Here is a 20,467-nt window from a genome sequence, read left to right on the forward strand (position 1 = left end):
AAGACCTGTCACCCCACACACTGTGAGTCTTTTGGCAAATCACTGCCCCCGCCCATTTCCATCTTCTCACCCCTCCAACCCTACACTCGCCAGCCTGCCTGCCTCATTCACCCTCGTGCCTCCAGCATGCGGTGCAGTCCTAGAGCAGACCAGTTCCTCAGTGCATACTGGTCATACTCTGCTGCTGAGCATCATGTCCAGGTGGCTTCCAGGATTCGCTCACACTTCTAGGTTCTTCTGTCAGGGACACCTGCTGCATCCAGCCAGGTGAAATGCTTTCTGCAAAGCCCAAATCTGGAATCACCTCCTCTGAGAAGCCCTCCGTAACCTCTCCTGTAGAGTCCACTGTTTCCTGTTCTGCTCCCATGGTGTCTGGAAAGGTGGCCTAAGGTCACTGATCAGCCATTCTTCCCATGCCCTTCCCCCTTCACCTTTTGATCAGATCCCTCTAGACTTAGCCCTGCTGGCAGGGAGGGAACTAGTGCCTTTAGTCCACATGAGGAGGGCCGGCCTTGGTGGTCACTGCCATTAAGTGGACGCAGAAGTTCATGGGAAGGGCTGAGAGCACGCTGCCCTTTTCCACCTCGGCTTATCTCCACCTGAAAACAGATTTTTTTCTCTCCAAATGAAGGACTTTAATCAGAAAACCAGTGTCCTGGCGACTCAGAGAAGTCTACAACGGAGAGCTGGCCCTGCCCCCTGTTTGGTTCCTGAGCAAAGAGCCTCTGTGGACGGGGGGCTGAGTGTGTGCCAGGCACTGTGCTCGCAAGGTCCACGCCTTTCCTGCTGAAATCTCACACCAGCTCTAGGAGTGTTGGCTCCGTTTCACGGATGAAGAAATGGAGAATCAAGTTCCCACACTCTGAGAGTCCTGCAGCTGGACTGCTGGTGAACTTCTCGGGTTGCCTCAGGCAGAAGTGACTGCAGTGGACCTGGATGCCCCATGGAGGCCCGCCTGCCCTTCCCTCAGGGCTGCTTCACCCCAGTTAATGTCCCTGGGCCATTATGGTCCCCACCATCCAGGATTGAGGGAGGGACAGAAGGTTATTCCATGAGGAGAGCCAACCATAGTTTGGTCTTAAAGCCAACTGTTATGTATCTCTTGTGTTTTGCAGGTAAGGGCGCTGAGAGGAGGGGACAGGTGGGCGCTTTGTTCCAACAACGCAGGGACGTGTGTTTGGTGGGAGAGTGTCAGCAGCTCACGTCCTGCAAACATTCATTTGACACCCTCTTCCCAGGGCTCAGGGCTCAGGCCAGGACAGACGCCCCAGAGCCCAAGCACAGAGGAGTCAGGGGCTCACGGGCAGCCGCCCCGCCCAGTGACCTGCGCAAGTCCGCCCCTCCCCGACAGTAGCCTCCGGGACACCAGGGCGCCTCCGCCCCGGAACTCGGGGTCCTTGGGGACAGCCGGCTCTGGGTGTCACCCCTACAGAAGGGACACAGGGAGGGACAGCGGGAGGCAGGGGTTTTTCCTGCAGGGAAAATCTGAGCACAGTCACCCCTACCGCCTGCTCACTTTAAGCCTCAGGCAGAAACCCAGGAAGCAGGGGGGCGGGAAAGTCACGTGGCCTCCCCGGGGGACACCTGCCTACATGAGGGCGCCCAGGCCCCGCTTCCTCAATGCCTCCACCACAGGACCGCTGGGGGCCCTGAGCCGGTGGTGGGCGTCCCGGGACTCACTTCCCAGCCAGGTAGCCCCCGCATCAGGCCTGGAAGCCGATGATGGCGTCTGTGATCTTCAGGTCCTGCTCCTCACCCAGGTGGCCCAGCATGACTGCCCAAAGAAGACCTGCTCTGGCCCATGCAGTACAGATTGCTCTCAAGCTCCAGGGCCTTGATCTAGAAGAGGAGAGCTGGCCGCTGACCACATGCCACCCCAGCCAGCACGGAGTCCTGGAGAAAGGCCAAGGCCCTGGATCGGGCTTATGCTATGTGGACGGACTTCTGGTGCAGGGAAAGTGGGGTGGAGGGACACCAGGAAGGGGGCAGGAAGGGGCCAGCACGGGCCAGATAAGGAGTCAGGATGCAAAGAAACACAGAACCTGGGCCCTGAAGGGATCTTACCTGCTGGCATCTCTGTCCCCATGCATTTCTAACAAAGGTGGCGGTGAACCTGGGGACTCCGGTACATTACTGTAGGTAATTAGAGAAAGTGTGTTTCTTTAAACAGGTAGTTTAAAATCAAGAGAGGCTTCGACATAGTTTAAAATCAAGAGGGGCTTCAACATACTTGGGAACGTAAGGAGCGAAGCAGGGGAAGTCAAGAAAGTGGGGCCAGGTGCAGGATGGCACACAAGGGCCACTAGTGGCTTGGGAGCAGTGCTGTGACAGGATGAATCTCTCATCAACAACTGTCATTGATGAGGAGGCTGGGCCCAGACTGGGTGTAACCCAGCATCCGAGTGTAACCAGTTGTTAGACACTCTGTGCAAGCAACACAGTTTGCCGAGAAGAATCAGCTTTAGTCTAAGCCAGGACCTTCACAGGCTCAGGACACCCCTGTTCAATTAGGTCCAAGCCCTGGGATCCAGCCACTGGAGGCTGTGTGCCAGGTGGTGCGAAGTCAGCTCTGCCACTTGCTGCCCATAACTTTGGCAGTAACAAAGCCAACAATGCCTACAGCTGTGGCCCTCACCCAGGGGGCTGTGCCACACTCCCTACAATTCCCCAACCCTCACCCGCAGATATCCAGGGATGTCTGGAAAAGGCAGCCCCAGAGGCTTGGGAGGAGGGAAGGTGCTTGAGAGAGAGAAGCTCATATCAAAGATCTTGAAGCCAGTGATGTCCAGGATCCCGATGAACAAGACGTCCTGCCTCTTGGTCTTGACCAGAGCCTTGTTGATGCGCAGGACCAGCCAGTGGAACATGCGCTGATAGGTGGCCTTGGCCAAGGCCTTGGTGGCAAAATCAGCCTGCAGGGACACCCAGGGTGGGTGTTGGTGGGAGGCGGATGTGTCAAACACAGGGAGCCTTGAAGTGCTCATTCCCTTTACCCCAACAATGTCATCTGCAGGGCCCAGCCCCAGAAAAACAGCCTGAAAGATGAGGAGAAAACTTCATACACAAATATGTTCACTGCAGTGTTATTTAAAATGAAGGAAGTTCACAAGAGCCTAAATTCCAATAATATAGGCAGAGCAAACTTACACATTTTCAAAGTGTTAGTCATTCAGTTGTGTTCAAGTCTTTGTGAAGCCATGGACTATAGCTGGCCAGACTCCTCTGTCCATGAAGTTCTCCAGGCAAGAATACTGGAGTGTGTTGCCATTCCCTTCTCCAGGAAGTCTTCCCGACCGAGGGATATGAACTTGGGTCTCCTGTATTGTGGGCAGATTCTTTAGGGTCTGGCCACCAGGCAAAGACCTTTTTCAAATATAGGGATATTTCTGTTTCTCTTTTTCTGTTTTGCATATAGGGTTATCGTTATCACCTTTCTAAATTCCATATATATGTGTTAGTATGCTGTAATGTTCTTTATCTTTCTGGCTTACTTACAGAAATACAGAACAGACTTTTGAACTTTGTGGGAGAATGTGAGGGTGGGATATTTCAAAAGAACAGCATGTATACTATCTATGGTGAAACAGATCACCAGCCCAGGTGGGATGCATGAGACAAGTGCTCCGGCCTGGTGCACTGGGAAGACCCAGAGGAATCGGGTGGAGAGGGAGGTGGGAGGGGGGATCGGGATTGGGAATACATGTAAATCCATGGCTGATTCATATCAATGTATGACAAAACCCACTGGGAAAAAATAATAATAATAAAAAAAAAACCAAACAAACAGAAACAAACAAAAAAAATAAATATAAATTACATCAAATATAATGATAATAATAATATTAAAATTTAATGGAAGCAGTCATTTAAAAAAAATATATAGGGATAAACTAAAGTATGTACAGAAGAAATGACAAGATGTTTGAGGTTTGCTTCTAAAAACATAGCTGTACTGTAGGGAGATGTCCAATAATCTTACGGGGGAATTATTTTACTTCTCTAGGTTTTACCCCATTTCCTGAATCTGAACTGTTAGTTGTAGTGCTTTCATAATGAAATATACAGCTTCTTTAATGATCAGGTTAAAGAATGGTTGGTCATAACACGTCTGCTGTCTTTCAAAAACACTGTCACTGTCTTTGGATGGAGGGCTCTGCCCAGAGTCAGCTGTCATCAGCGGTATGAGGTCCAGAACAGCACCCTTTGCAAAAGAACAAGTTAATGTGAACTTCAAGGCATTTTTGAGAGATTGGCGCAGGATCTTAAAGATGCCCAGCACCAAGGCATGAGAGAAACATGAAACTGTCAGCAGAGGTTCTGCCCGGAGGCACGCAGGCCCTGGGTGGCGGGCACATGTGTGCAGCACACCTCCCTGCCCATCTCACCCACGTGGGACAGGACAGCAGGTGGGGACAGACAGCTGCATGGGCTGAGCTCCCAGGGGGGTGGGTACACTGCCCTGGGCCCAGGATGATTTGTGCTACAGAAACACCACATGCTTGATTCACTTCCTCCTGGAACAGAACACCCTGCATTCTCCTGACCAATCAACCCAACATGGATCAGGGAGGAGGCTCAAGGCACCCAGAGGGCCCACCCAGAATGGCCCTTCCAAGGCAGGGGCCTCAGCCACTCTTCTGGTCTCTGGGCCCGGCTTCCTCCTGTTCTCCATGGGGGTGATACCACCTGCTCTCAGAGGGGCAGTGAGGTCCTGATGGGGACCCAGGTGATGGTGCTGACACAGCAATGGCCCAGCCCAGGATCCGCAGGTGTGAATTTCCCTGCAGCAAAGAGGTACAGGGAGTGGGATTCCAGTGAAGACTGGTGTCAGGGGAGCAATGTTCCTGGAGGCCGGGGTTTCTATTGCACCTCCTTGTTGCCTGCACATATATAACATACATGCAGAATACTGAGAAAGGGGCCCAATGTAGCAGGAGAAGCACTAGCATCACGCTGGGGCCCTTCCCCCCTGACATCACTGCAAGATGCAGCAGGTGCCTATGATTCATGTTTGTCTCCAGCTGGGGAAGTGGGCGGGGCACTTACTGTCCTGTGTGGGGTGATTGGACCCAGAACAGTGTGAGGAGAGTCATATCCATTGGTCTGAGAAGAGGGCATGTGTGCATCCAGGAAGCACTAAATCTGGAGCCTCTGTACCTGAGAATTTCCCCCAGGGTTCAGGTCCTTGTTACTCATTCATCTTTCTCATCTTTCACCCTGAATTATTAGTCCAAGGATACAGTCCCCAGGCCCAAGTTATTCTGTCTCCTGGGAACTTGATTACACTAGAAACACTGAGATTCCAGGTGTTTGGCCCTAAGCCCCTGCTCACGGGACCTCAGGGGCCAGACTGTGGGATCCTGGAGGGGGACCTGTCCTGCTTCCTGTCCTCCCTGAACTGTGCACGTTGGGGACATCTATATGTTCTCTGACCTGGGCTTCTTCCCTCCCAGTGCATGCTCTTCTGTGCTCACTTAGCCAGACTCAGTCTCTGTTGCTCAGAACGACAGGGATCTCACCTGACACGCATCACCATGGAGTTGCATCAGCCACACAGTGAGCTCAATGGGGTCCAGCTCTAGGGGCTCCAGGGCAATGGACGTGGACACTGATGGTTCTGTACCTGGTGCCTGAAATCTGCCCAGAGAAGTCTGTGCAGGATGGGAATTCTCCAGGAACTGAGGAAGAACTGATGAAGGAATGAACTCACATGTCTGAGGGTCAGGCAGGCGATGGCGATGACTGCTGACGTCTTAAAGAAGGAATGAGAGGACTGGTTGGAGCCTCAGGAAAACCTGGGCTGAGAGGGAGTCAGAGGCACTGAGGAAAGTCTTCTGAGGGAGGTTTGGACAGAAGTGTGGAGAAGGCTGTGCAGCACGTGGGGAGGGACTTAGGAGACATCCTGGGTTCATTTCCAGGTCCCGGGTCTCTGGCTTCCTGTCCTGGGCTCCAGGTATGGGAACCTGATAAGTGCTCACATGCTCGACACATGGAAACACAGAGAGTCAGTGCCTCATGGAGCAGACCCGTGGGGTGAGAGCAACACCCAGATGCTGCCCTCTTCTCCCTGGAGAGGAAGAGCCTGAGGCATTCCATGAAGTCTCCTCAGAAGGTCCTGGCAGGTGCAACCCCCGATGGGTGACCAGGTCAGAACATAGCCTTGGATGGACACTCCTTCCTTCCTGTCCGTTTCCCTCAGCCTCTCAGTCCTGCTCCTGGGGATGGAGTGAGCCTTGCAGCCAGCTCTGACCTTGGGGGACCACAGGGTCCAGCAGGCTAGGCTCCAGGGAGGCTTTGAGCATCTGTGCTCAGAGTCATGGGCCGCCATGGAGGAGGGGAAGCAGGTGGGGCTAAGATCAATATTCTTAAGACTCATTCTCGCCCTGTGTGGGGAATAGACAGGTGAGGCAGGACAGTGCCCCCAGGTAAACACAGGAAGACAGTTCTGGAAGGTCCTGCAGGAGTCCGGTGGAAACGTGAAGGCAGCCTGGGTGAGGCGTGTGCTGTCTCTCTGCCCCTCTGTTTACGGCTGACCCCCCCTCACACCTGCACACAGGCCGTCTGCTCTCAGTCACCCTTGGGGGCCCTGTGTCCATCCTGGTCCCCGGGGCTGGAGGAGGAGTATCCCCACGCTCAGCCCAAGTCAGACGACAGGGGCTTCCCCCGGGCATTCCACGGGGCCTGAGGGGCTCAGGCTCTGAGGGAAATGACTGAATGGGAGCCCAGCAGGCAGGCAGGAGGAGCCATGGAGGACATGCTCCCTGAGACCCTGGGAGACAGACTCATGGGGAAGGAGGTCAGGCATCCAGAGCCCAGCTGAACTCATCAATCAATGCAAGGAAGCCTCAGTGAATCAGCTCATAGTTACTGAACTAAAGTCTGTAGAACATAATGTGGAGAGAGGCAGATGGTCCTAGAATAACTTGTTCAGCTACATCCCCAACTGAGGAGGAAATTGAGGGTCAGTGAGGCCTTATCTGCTGGCCCCAGGCTGGTTATCTCCTTGACACACCACATAGTTCCTTGACCTGTTGGTGCCTTCTGCTTTCATCTTTCTATTTTTCCCAAATCAATCTCTGTTCCTACACAACACTGGGAATTCCATGGGAACTTCACTGGTCTCAGTGCACCCTGAACTCAAAGGGCACCTGGATACTTGTCAGATGTTCCATCCACTGTGTTCTCATCACTGCCGCTGCCACCACCATCATCACCACCATTGTCATCAAGAATTCACTGTCTGAAGTGCGATGTAGACCATTCTTCAAAGAAGATATACAGATGGCTAGCCAGCATATGTAAAGAGGCTGAACACTGCTAATTATTCAGTTCAGTTCAGTTCAGTTCAGTCACTCAGTGTTGTCCGACATTCGCGACCCCATGGACCACAGCACACCAGGCCTCCCTGTCCATCACCAACTCCCGGAGTCTACTCAAAGTCATCTCCATTGAGTCAGTGATGCCATCCAACCATCTCATCCTGTGTGTATGCTAATCAAAACTACCATAAGGGATCACCCCCTTACCAATCAGATGGGCCATCAAGTAAAAGTCTACAGACAATCAATATCGGAGATGATGTGGAGAAAAGGCAAGCCTCCTACACTGTTGCTGGGAATGTAAATTGGTGTGGCCATTATGGAAAACAGTAAAGAAGTTCCTTAAAAAATAAAAATAGAGCTATCATGTGATCCAGGGCACTTCAGGGCATATATTTCGAAAAGAAAAAGTTCCAATTTGAAAAGATACATGTACCCCATGTTCATAGCAGTACTATTTACAATAGCCAAAACATGGAAGTAACTTAAATGTCTGTCAACAGATGAAGGGATAAAGACAATGTGGTACATACAAACAATGGAATATTACTCAGCCATAAAAAGCATGAAATAATGCCTTTTGTAGTAACATGTATGGATCTAGAGGTGATCATACTAAGTGAAGTAAGTCAGGGAGAAAAGACAGACATATAATATCACTTATACGGAGAATCTAAGAAATAGTCTTGGTGGTTCCCTGGTGGTTAGAATTTGGTGGTTTTGCTGCTATGGCCACGGTTATCCCACATCAGGGATCTGAGATCCCACAAACTGCCTGGCATGGCCAAAAAAAGAGAGTACAAATGAACATATGAACAAACCAAAACAGACTCATAGTCATAGAAAACATAACTTGTTGTTACAAAAGAGAGAGAGGGGTAAACTAGGAGTATGGGATTAACAGATGCACACTACCATACATGAAACGGATTAAAAAAACAAGGACTTTACGTATAGCACAGGGAATAATATTCAGTATCTTATAATAATCTGTAATGAAAAAATTTAAAAGAATAGAGATATATACATGGATTATGTATAACTGAATCACTTCGATGTACACCTGAACTAACAAAATATTGTAAATCAACTCTACTTCAATTAAAGAAACAAGCAGACAAAAGAAGTCACAGCCTAATTGAGATAAAATGCTGGAATCAAAGGTGAGTTGTTGGAGAAGTAGGGCTAGAGACCACCGCCAGGAGGAGACTCTTCTTGATGGGGCATCAAACCCTGGGAAGGGCAATAGAGCAGCCCCTGTTGCTTCTTCTGGATCCGAACAATCCTACCTCTCTATCTCCCATTTTCAACCCTTTTGTATTTCTGGTCTCTTGTTGCTAGTTCCCCTGCTTCTCCTTTCATTCTGCCCCCAGTGACTTCTTTAGTTCAAAGTAAGTGGTTTATGATGGGAAGGGAGTTGAGGGAGAATGGATTCATGTATGTGTATGGCTGTGTCTCTTCACTGTTCACCTTAAACTATCACACCACTGTTATTCGACTGTTCCTCAAAACAAAACAAAAAGTTCATAGGATGAAAAAAATAAGAGGTTTCTCCCTCGGCCCCCACCAATTCTCTAGTCCCCCTTCCTCCCTTAATCCAGGCTCCTTCTCTCTCCCCATCTATCACCTACATTCATCACTTCCCTCCCGTGCTCAGCTGCAGAAATGCCAGTTTTCTAACCCTCAGCTCCAACAATTTTGTCTCACTCTCCTTTTTTCCCTAACAAGGTGCCTCCGCACCTTGACCCTGAATGTGTCCCTGGACCCTCAGTGCTCTGGGGGTGGTGGAGTTGGGTCCTCTTGCAGATGCTTATAGATCTGGGTGAGCTCCTCCAACTTCCTCTCCAGCTCCCTGACCCGCTGCCGCAGGTTTTCAGCTGATGCTGTCTTTGCACCATCATGCAGGTGCATTGACTCCTTCACCAGGAAGCCCACATCCATCAGGAGGAAGACACCTGCAGTGGCCGCACCCACGATTTGGCTCCTTTGGTAACTGCCGAAGCCGTGCCTTTCAAAGCTGCCTCTACCTGCTGGATGGCTGGGGCTGAGATTCTCCCAGGGCTCACGAGGATGTTTGCATTGGCTGCAGAGTCAGGGTTGACTTCACCTGTCTCCATGGCATGGATATTTCTTTCAAGGTGTTTCTCGGCTTTTGCCAATTTCTCTGTTGTGACAATAATGTGGGGGTTGCTCTTGAGTACCTCTAGGAGCACCTTCCATTTCTTGACAGCAATTGACATCAATTGATTGGCTTTGTTTTCTGCTGATGACCTACTTACATGTTCCACGATGCTGGTGGACACAGCCGTCACAGCACTTGCTGCTCCCAGCCCTATCCCAGTGGCTAAGAGCGCCACACTGGCCCCGGCTGTCACGGGTGCCAGAGCCAGGCCAAGGATGGTCAGGGCGCCAGATAAAGCGCCGGTGCTGTGGGTCACCACGTTGGAGATGGTACAGTCCCTGTGGACTTTGTCTACATTGTCTGCAAGCTCCTGGAGCTTGCTTATGAGCTCCACCAGCTGCTGCGTCACCCGAGGAAACTTCTTCAGAAACCTCTTCCTATCCAGCTGCTCTTTTGGGAGCGTTTCTTGGTCCTTCCCAGCCAAGTCTCTTTTCAATTCATTCAGATATCCATGTAGTGCATTCATGTCTTTCCTGTAACCGTGAAGGTCAAAGGGTTAGAAAGGCAGTTTGCTTGTCTGTAAAATAGGTTCAAAAATGTCTATTCTGCATACATACAGAGATAGTACTATAAATCGATTAGAAGAGAAATTTACAAAAGTAAAATTTCCTCTTTCAACATTAAACACAGGTTTTATACCTTGTAGATGCTCCATAAACTTCTTCAATCCTCTAACAGATAAACAAAAGTCACCTTAGGATACTTGTAACTTAAGGGAGATATTGGATGGAATTCCCCGGTGGTCCAGAGGTTATGACTCTGCACTCTCACTGCCTCGGGCATGATTCAGTCCCTGGTCAGGGAACAAGGACCCCACAAGCCATGTGGCTCAGCCAAAGGAAAAAAAACAGAACGCATTTTGTAGAGATGTCTCAGAGACAGGGCAACACCAGCACTTCGAAAGAGTTGGTGAGAGGGAACTCCACAGAGAAATGAAGAGAAGTGGTGTTAGAGCAGGAAACTTGCATTCAAGGGCCTCAGTGTGTGGTGAGGAGTCAACCTGATCTTTGCTCTTGGCTACAGGAAAGTGGTCCCTAAGCCCCTAGAATATTCTGGCTGGTACCAGTGTCCTTGTCTGCCTGGGCCTTTTGGCCACTGTTCATTCTGACAAGGAGACATGTGATGGGGCCTCTGGAGGAGGTGGACTCTAGGACATTCGTCTGAACTCTGGGAGGGGCTGGAGACCACAAGTCAGGGTAATTTGTCTTTAAACGGGCGAGTGTCCCTGGCAGGCAGTGTTCCCTGTGCCCTGCCACTCACCAAGCTCCAGAATAGTAACGCATCCTGAGGACAATAGAAGCTCTGGGTGTGAAATCCGCCCAGACTCTGCCCTGTGGCTGATGGAAACCCACAGGCTTCCTGTAATACACTGGGATCATGATGGCTCTCAGTGAGTCCTGTCTGTTCTATAGGGAATTCTCAAACCTGAGGGGGGTTTTGAGGATCCCCTAAATACGCCATTGGTTCAAATGAAAGCATAGTCCTGGGCACTGTGCCCTCACCCTTTGCAGATTGGCTGTCTCTATGACTTAGAATTTGTAGAAGAAAAAAAAAAAGCCCAAAGTCAGAACTAGGAGGCACCTTAACCGTCTTTAAGTCTGCCATCTGCTGTCTTCTAAGGCTTGTGTCCTTGGCCTTCCCAGCAGAAGGTCCCTGAGTCCATCCATTGCCCCAGCTGCCTGGAGATCAGGAGATGTGTTGCTGGTTCCTCTTGGACTCTCCAGCCCACCTCACTGACTCCTGACCCAGCACTCAGCACCCCTGACCTCTCAGGTGTCACATGTTAATTTGTGACAATTCATGAGCCAGCACCCCAAGGTCATGTGCAACTTTATGGAACTTCTAAAGATTCAAGAGGCTTGAGGAAACATCTATCTGAACAGCTGAGCCTGAAGAGACTGGCACTTGCACAGCTGGTGGAGGAAGTGTTTCCTCTTGGGTGGGGATGCACAAGGCTCCTCAGAATCCCTCAGATGACACACAATCACAGCCACTCACTGTGACCCTGGAGGGCTCACTGAGCCACATGACCTGCCCACTGACAGGGGAAGTCCACGTAGATTAGAAGAGGGTCCCAGATGGAGGGAGAGCCCAGGTCCCAGGCAGGGTGTGAAGTCACGGTCACCCAGGGCCCTCTAGCCCAGCATGAGGGGATCCTGTCAGGGAGGGAAGAAATGTCCCCGCTCCCACTCCCGGAACCTCTGTTAGAGTCACATTCCCTTCAGTTCTGTGTCCTCGGGGCCCACTCTCCTCACTCTAGTCCTGGTCCTGCTTCGCAAGGCTGCCTACTAGTCCTCCAACCTGGACCTTCTGCTCCACCCTGACCCCTGGGTCTGACCCTGGTCCGGGCCTTCCTGGACCTTTGGATGAGATGACTGCACTTGGTTCCCCACCTCTGACCCTGCAGTTCACTCTGAGGCCATCACCATAGCCCATCAGATTGAATTACTATTCCCACTGGACACGTGCAAATCTGAAACTCTAACACATAAGCCCAGAACCCAGGAGGTGGGCACGGCTAGATCCAGGATCCCATCAGCTCCACCCAGTTCCTCTCCAGCCTCTCTGCTTTGTGGGCCAGCAGGATCCTGCAGGGTTGGTACAGTTCCTAAGATGGGGACTAGAAAGGCTTTATCTAGGGAGAAGCCCGAGTAATACACATGATGGCGTCAGGATTTTCTGACTTGCCCCAAAGGAAATTCTGCTTGGTTCTCATCACCAGAAAGAAAACTCTTCCCAACAAGCTTTTTAAATGTTAATACTGATTGAATACCTACTCTGTATCAGTCAACATGGGAAGACGGTTGCATGCAAGAGCTCAGTATCCTCACAATAAAACTGAACAGATGATGAAGCAAAGGCAGAGAATAGCTCAGTAACTAGTCTAAGGTCACATAACCTGCCCCTTCCTTACAGGTTTCATCTTCTCTCAACCTGAGGTTGTTCAATGCCAGCAAATGACAAGGAGGAAACATTCCTCATGAGATACTGAGAAGGAACATCCTCGACCCCCACCACAGGGTCCTGCTTGGAGGAGGTGTGCCTGCTAGGAGAAACCTAGTCTGGTGCCGCGGGGTGTGGGTGACCCTCCTGACACACCGATCCACCTGTGGAGGTTACCTGGACAAACCAGCCTTCGCCTCAATTTTCCTCAGGAATTCAGTCAGCAGGAGAAGCAGTTCCTCTCTGCTGAGTATGTCCCAGAGACACTCAGCGACATCCTCAAAGAAGATCTCAATATCTAGATGAAAGGAAAGGGAATAAGGTTAGAAGAATTTCTGAAGAGAAAAAGGGAAAGTGTTAGTCACTCAGTCCTATTTGACTGTTTGTGACCCTGTGGACCAAAGCTCGCCAGGCTCCTCTGTCCATGGGGTTTTCCAGGCAAGAATACTAGAGTGAGTAGCCATTCCCTCCTCCAGGGGATCTTCCCAACCTAAGGATAAAATCCAGATCTCCCACATTGCTGGCAGATTCTTTATTTCACTGGGAAAGCGCAGAAGATTTTGTGGTGGATCATAAATGGTGTTGGGTAGCTTTTTTTTTTTTTTTTTTTTTTTTTTAACCTTGTGTAACCTGGGGGAGGGCTCACAGATTTTGACAATCCACTCTAGAACAGGTATCTAGATCACCATGGTGACAGAAGTTGAAGAGAGCTATTTGACTTTTGGAATTTGGTGGACCCGTAGTGCTGAAGCTCCAGTTGGATGTTGCTGTAGCAATTCTGGGAGACCACCAGGTTCTAACAAAGTCCAAGCATGTGGTGTAAACCCAGTGGACGTATATATTCTCTCTGGCACTCACAGTATAAAACCACTCCACCTTATACTCCTAGCTGAGATGTGGCTGGGATGGTAGAAGCTGCTGGAGAGAATGTATCTTTTTTCAAGAAAGGTGACATTCACTACCAGGACCATCTCTGGGGGCTACGCCGAGTATGCTCTGGGAGCCCATCACACTGTTAACACGCTTCCCCAAAAAACTGGACTTCAAACAAGGAGCTGCCATCAGCATCTCATGTTTTACTGCTTATCGAGTCTGCTCCACAGTGCCCATGTGAAAGCTGGAGAAAGTGTCCTGGGGCTAGTGGAGGAGCTGGAAGAGCAGCAGGCCAAATGGTTAGAGCTTATGGCTTAAAGATTCTGGGCACAGCTACTACTGAGGAAGGACAAAAGACTGTTTGGCAAAATGGAGCTCACGAAGTGTTTAATCACAAAGAAGCTAATTATATTGATAAAACTAAGAAATCTGTTGGTGAAAAAAGAGTTGATGTGATTATTGAAATGTTTGCTAATGTCAAACTTAGTGAAGATTTAAATTTTTTGTCACATAGAGGATGAGTAATAGTTGTTGGCCGCAGAGGTGCTATTGAAATAAACCCACAGGATCCATGACAAAGGAATCTAGCATAAAAGGAGTAGCTCTCCCTTCATCCTCCAAGGACGAATTTCAGCAGTTTGCAGCAGCCCTCCAAGCTGGGATGAATTGGTTAGTTGAGACCAGTAATAGGTCCCCGGTATTCACTGGAGAAGGCGGCCCAGGCTCATGAAGATATCATTCACAGCAGTGGGGCTACAGGAAAAATGATTCTTCTCTTAAAATCATTAATCCTGCCATTGATTTCCTGTGTAATTAAAAGGTTTCTTACCTTAGTTTTATGTAGACTGCATTTGCTCTGCTTAGCCATCATTTGATTCAGCGGGTTTCTTCTATTTAAAACATATTTATCTTAGGATTCATAGGCATTGGAGTACACTTTATTTTGTAGCTGGGAATATTCTTTACACTTTCTACCTCTCATCAAGGAATAGTGGGAAATAGGATGTTAGTGGTCACTTGGCATTGGAGGACATTACAGAAATTCCTAACCAATGCTTATCATTAATTCCATACCTTTGACTAAAACATGCTAATTCAAAAGAAGACTGCTTGATTCCCAAGCCTAGTTCTCTTTACAAAGGTTCTTTAGTCTCTGATTAACCCAGAGCTATACTGGACTCTGACGATTCTCTGAACTAAATGAGACCCCTTTTCTAAACTAATCTCATCTAGATCTACCGGTCTCTCAGAAGGGCAAGATAAACCATGTCCAGAGAAATCTGTTAGTTTTCCCAATATTCCCCAATATTTTATGCTATTCACTAGGTTAATCACTGACTACCAATGATCCATGTACTGTCTGAGGACATCAGCCTTATCTCTGGTATGATATGATACTAGGTGCATAGTTGGGCTTCCCAGGAGGCACTAGTGGTACAGAATCTGCCTGCCAGTGCAGGAGATGTAGGAGATGTGGGTTTGATCCCTGGGTCAGGAAGATCCCCTGGAGAAGGGCATGGCAACCCACTCCAGTATTCATGCCTGGAGAATCCCATGGACAGAGGAGCTTGGCGGGCTACATACAGTACATAGGGTTGCAAAGAGTCGTACATGATGAAGTGACTTAGCACATCAGGCGCATAGTTCCCAAATATATATGTATTAATTGATTCAACTTGTTTCTGGCCACATGAAGGCTTTTAAGTCACAAATGGTGGTTCAAGCTCCTCCAAGTGCCACAGCCTTCTCCAACTATTACTTGGGGCCTCCTGGATCAAAGATCCTCAATATGAGGGTAAGCAGAACATGCTGCCTCAACAATTTAGGCTCTGTGTACTTGGCCAGCTCGAAGCAGTCTGAACAGAATTGCCCAGCCTTTTCCCTAGTAGCCATATTCTCCTAAATGAAAAGGGGGGAAATAAAGGACAACAGTCAGGGAGGAAGGACAGGGCTCCCCAAGTGGCAGGAGGAAATAAACTGCTAGTGGCAGCTGTTATTTCCCCCTTATCTACATGAGATTAAAAGGTTCCTTGTAATCCTGTGTTGCCATGATGACACCTGGGGCCCCCTGAACTTAACTTTTTCTCAAACCTTGAGCTAACCAACATGTATTTCTCATGGAAATGTTTTTCTTAACCTGGGTTAATGAAACTATTCATTTGCTTGGAAATCTGCCTTTCTTCAAGATTCATGTCAATTGTTCTATGGCCAGAGGTGAGTCCCCTTGTGCCATTCTATCTCAAAATGCATGTTGTGGGAGGGGAGCCTGGTGCAACACTCTCTGTCTGAGTCATTTCTTTTATCTGATTAGCAGATTGCTATCAGGTATACAACACCTTGCTAAAAACTAGCAAGGGGGCACTCTTTCTGTCCCCTTCAGAAGTCTATCTTAGAAGCTTTCTCTACCCCATTTACACTTTAATAAAACTCTACTACGAAAAAGCTCTGAATGATCCAGCCTTGTCTCTGGCTCCAGATTGAAGTCTTCTCCTCAGAGGCCAAGGATACTGGATTCGCTCACAGCTCACGGAAGTAACCATTCTGAATTGTATCTATGTGTGACGGGGATCATATATTTTTCTTTAAATTAATAAACAAAGTTTATGCCTTAAGAATGATCTGCTTTTGTTATCATAATATGATAACTACAACAAATTCTAGAGCAAAATTTTTTTTAATGCTATTTAGTATAAATTGTTAAAATTCTTCTTCCTGAGGAGTGATCACCTGGGCACTGTTGGTAGAGTCACCTGGGTCATGGATGGACCTGCTTTTCCCACCCTCACCCTCCAATTCACATGTTGAAGCTTTAACCACCAGTGAATGTATTTGAAGGTTGGCCTTTAAAGAGACAATTGAGGTAAAATGTAGTCATAGGTGTGAGGCCCTAATCCAATAAGATTGTTGCCTTTATTAGACAAGAAGACACCAGATTCTCCCTCTTCCTGCCCCCTCCTCCAGAGGAAAGGCCATGTGAGGACACAGTTAGAGGGTAGTTAGGAATTGCAAGCCAGGTGGAGAGGACTCACCAGAAACCACCACTACCTTGATGATGCTGGACTTCCAAACCTCAGATTTAGATGTCTTCAGGAATCTACAGTTGTAATTTTTAGAAAGAGAACGAGGGCTTTCTAGGTGGTACAGTGGTAAAGAATTGGCCTGCCAATGCAGGAGACACAGGAGTCGTGGGTTCGATCACTGGGTTGGGAAGATCCCCTGGAATAGGAGATGGCAACCCACTCCCAGTATTCTTGCCTGGAAAATCCCAAGAACAGAGGAGCCTGCCGGGCTACAGCCCATGAGGTCACACAGAATGGAACACGACTGAACAGACGAGCACATCCACATACACAAACAGAGAGAACACAGGGCCTGTGTGTTTGTGAGTTACTTCTAGCAGAGACTGGCAGCACCCTGCAAATGAATGCTTTCGTGTTTTGGCAGTGAAACAAAAGAATATTCACATTAAATGGGATAAAGAATGTAATGAAAATAATTAACGTTGGATCAGTACAGGGCAAGATCACTGCTCAAATGAGTTACCAAAATCCCTGTGTGATTTCAGGGATCTAGAGTTTATGGAACTGAAGGTAAGATGTAGGCAACTAGGAGATATGTGTGTATATATATGTATATATATATATATATATATATATATATATATATATATATATATATATATATATATGGGCTGGGACACGATGTAAGATGTGTTTCCTGGTACATGAACACACAGAGGCATTATTCTTTTTTCACAGAAGAAGAAGTGAGACTCAGACAGAAGAGACAACCCAAGGCCAGTGAGCAGAAAGCTCAGAGGTGGAACCCAAGGTCAAGTGTCAGACACTTCTTGGACATGAATGAATCCTCCTTATTTTAAACTCCTGTGATTTCTTCATTCTGCGACATAGGGATTTTCCCAGCTAAATTTTGGTGGTGAGCATGCTGCAGCTGGAGGAGACCATGGAAACCCACTCCAATATCCTTCCCTGGAGAATCCCATGGACAGAGGGGCCTGGTGGGCTGCAGTCCTGGGGGTCGCAAAGCGTCAAGAACAACTGCGCAGCTAAGCAGAGGCTGCAGCAGCACACCGCAGCACACACAGAAGGAGAAGTCCAGTGCTGTTCGCGTGAACTTATAGAACATTGTAAACCAATGTGACCTCATTCTAAAAAGGGTTTAGGACCACCCACCATTGAGTGAGACTGCTATGTGAGAGGATCCTAATCAGAGACACTCAGGATGGGCAGGGGAGGGGATCAGCCAGGTGGAGGAGGGGTGGAGCCAGATGTGATCCTGTGAACAACTCGGTCACCCTTCCCCTCCAGGTGGGAGGTGGCAAAGGTAGACTGGGGTTCAGTTCACTGTCCGCGGACTCTTGCAGAGCGGCTGGGTGGGTGGCAGGGTGAGAGCTGAAGGAATGGTGTCTGTGGTGATGCCCCAGGGTCTGGGAGCAGGAGGAGGCTGGGCCAGGGAGAGGGCAGGAGGAGCTCCAGGGACCCTGGGGGACCTCCTCTCGTTGCCCCATTTGGGCCTGGGGACTCCCTCTGCTGTCCCACACCGCCCCCCCCCCCCCCCCCATGGGCTGTCCTGGCCTCACTTCTGAGTCACTTGCTAGAGGGCAGTGGGGGAGGAAGTGAGTACCTAGCAAGTGGCTTCCCAAGGAGAGGGCTGGGGAAGAGGCTCTGTGGACACACCCCTGTTGGGGGAACTCCACATGGCCCCTCTAGGGGGCTCCAGGATGCTTATCTCTCCTCTTCTTGGTTCTTGATTCCTCTGTAGGTTAACTCTGCCTGGAGGAACCACCCTCAATTCTGGGTCACATGTAGGAACTGGCCAGAAAAGAGGCAGCTGCCTACATAAGCAGTCTCCGAGGTTTTCTGAGCTCATGATAGCAGCAGCGGGGTCTCAGAGATTTCCCTTCAGCTCCTTGTTTCCGTCAGGCTGGAAGGAGGTGTGACCTCACCCTTGGAAAAGAGAAAACAGATTGTGGGCTCAATCACAAGTGAGCAGTGGCTTCAAGGAGCAGTGAGGGTGAGGTCCCTGGTGGGTTTGCCTGAGACGGCCACTAGTGCCACCGGGGACTTAACCCAGCATGGTTCTCTGTCTCCTGGGCTCTGTAGGTCACTAGTTAAGGAAAGTTACTCATCTTCATCCAACTTCCTCCGAGTCATAGTCCTGTTATCCTGTTGGGGTACAAGGAGAAAACAGTCCTCTTCACAGTCCTCTGTGAAGTTATAGGAGTAATAAATCCAGAGACAGAAGAATAGATAGGAAGGAATACTCTGGAAACTACATGAGGTTGGAGCAACTCTGTTACTAACTGGTAATAGGTGATGTTGATCCAGTGTCTATGATGTGTAGGCTCCTGAAACTAATCTAACTTTAGGTCAGCCCAGTTTTTCACACTGGTGCCAGAGCCTGGATTTGAACCCAAGTCTTTCTGATCCACATCCCAGGTTTGTGATGATTATGCTCTACTCCATTTAATATATGAAAATAATTACTTGTGGATATATGTTTATTGGTAAATGACTCTTCTCATTCTAAACGATATCTTGCTCCCCAGGCCCGAGTCAGCCTTGACAAAGTTCCTGGTGGTGCAATCCGACAGCCCAGGTCTTCCTTGCTTCTGCAAGAGCCTTTATCTCCCAAGGGCCTGGAGTCCCACCAGCCCCACCCCACTTCCTGTATCCCTGCCCTGCATGGCTGAGGACCCTGAATGGTGCCCTGTCCTCCCCTGACTATTGCACTTTAGGTTGTCTCTAATACTTTGTGTAAATAATAAGGAACATTCTCTTTGTATTAAACTTCACTCACATTTGAGACTGTTCCCTTAACCTATTTCTAGAAGTACAATTACTAAATTACAAGGCATCAATACCTAAAACATTTTCATACCTAGAGCCACACTGTTATGCAAACAAACTGTCATAATTTATGTTTGCACTCATAACATATGAGGGTGTCCATCCTTTCAGACTTTCCCATTCTCAGTGGTCTTTAAAAAAAAAAAGCTTTAGGTCTTTATATATAAAAAATTTATTTTGGTTCTGCATGTGATTATCTTGCCATGGGAGAAGAGGAAGGAAAGCAGATGTTGATTACATTTAACTACTGTTTTCAGGAGGCAAAAGAGCCTTTGTCAACTCCTCCTCCTGAGACCTGACTGAAATGATAGTCAACGTACGTACTGGTATAATAACAGCCGCGGATAAGAGTGACTTGTGTTTGTGGTCATCGCTCTGCATTGGTATTGGCTCTGAAACTTTACATATGATAACTTGTATGTTATTCCATTAACATTTGATATGTGTATATTGTATCCCCATCTACAGATAAGGAAGCTGAAGTACAGAAGTTTTATGATTTGGCCAAGGTCAGACATCTTGCCCCTGGTAGACTGGATTCCTCCCCACTCACTGGGCTCAAGAACCATAGCCTCCCTCTTCTCCCTCTGCTGCTAATAAAAACAAGCATGGGGGCAACAGGAGACCAGAGTGTTCAACAAATGTTTGAAGACTCACTGGATGGAGAAGTGATAGCTGAATAAAGAGGAGTGCAGGAGAGGGAGAGAAACAGGGAGCGTGTTCACAGGAGAGAAGACTGGTCTGCTGGGCAGAGCCCCAGAGAGGGGGCAAGATGAGAGGAGGCCTAGGGGAGAGCAGGGGACAAGCTCACCAACCCCACATCCCATCCCACATTCACAGCAGCCTTCACTCTTCACCAGACTTTTAGAAGGTTACTTGAAAATGAGATGCATGAAAAAACATAGATTACGTGTTTGTTTAACTATGGAGGAAGGTAAAGGATACCCATGAGAGAGATAGACGTGGGATCCAGGAATCAGGAACATCAACCCAGTGGGAAGGGAATCCAAGGATCCCAGCTGGGTGTGCAGCAGACCAAGAGAGAAACCAGTCCAGAATGGGATAAGAAGTCCAGAGTCTGTGGGGATAGGGGGCTCGGTATCCCATGAGGCACAGTTGGAGAGAAATGGAGCAAATGTTGAAGAGAAACAGTGCAAGGGGTGAAGATGAAGACAGTGAGAAAGATCAGGAAAAACTAAAGCGCAGGAGGAGACGGGGATGACAGAGGATGAGATGGTTGGATGGAATCACTGACTCAATGGACATGAGTTTGGGTAGGC

General features: G+C 48.8%; 2 pseudogenes; one reads left to right on the plus strand and one right to left on the minus strand.

The window, feature by feature from the left end:
- Positions 1-8,156: 8,156 nt before the first annotated feature.
- Positions 8,157-19,568, minus strand: LOC133043107 (apolipoprotein L2-like; annotated as a pseudogene).
- On the plus strand, positions 13,139-15,853 carry LOC133044034 (zeta-crystallin-like; annotated as a pseudogene).
- Positions 19,569-20,467: the final 899 nt, after the last annotated feature.

The sequence above is a fragment of the Dama dama genome, chromosome 22 (genome assembly GCF_033118175.1).
Source record: "Dama dama isolate Ldn47 chromosome 22, ASM3311817v1, whole genome shotgun sequence".
NCBI classification, from domain to species: domain Eukaryota; kingdom Metazoa; phylum Chordata; class Mammalia; order Artiodactyla; family Cervidae; genus Dama; species Dama dama.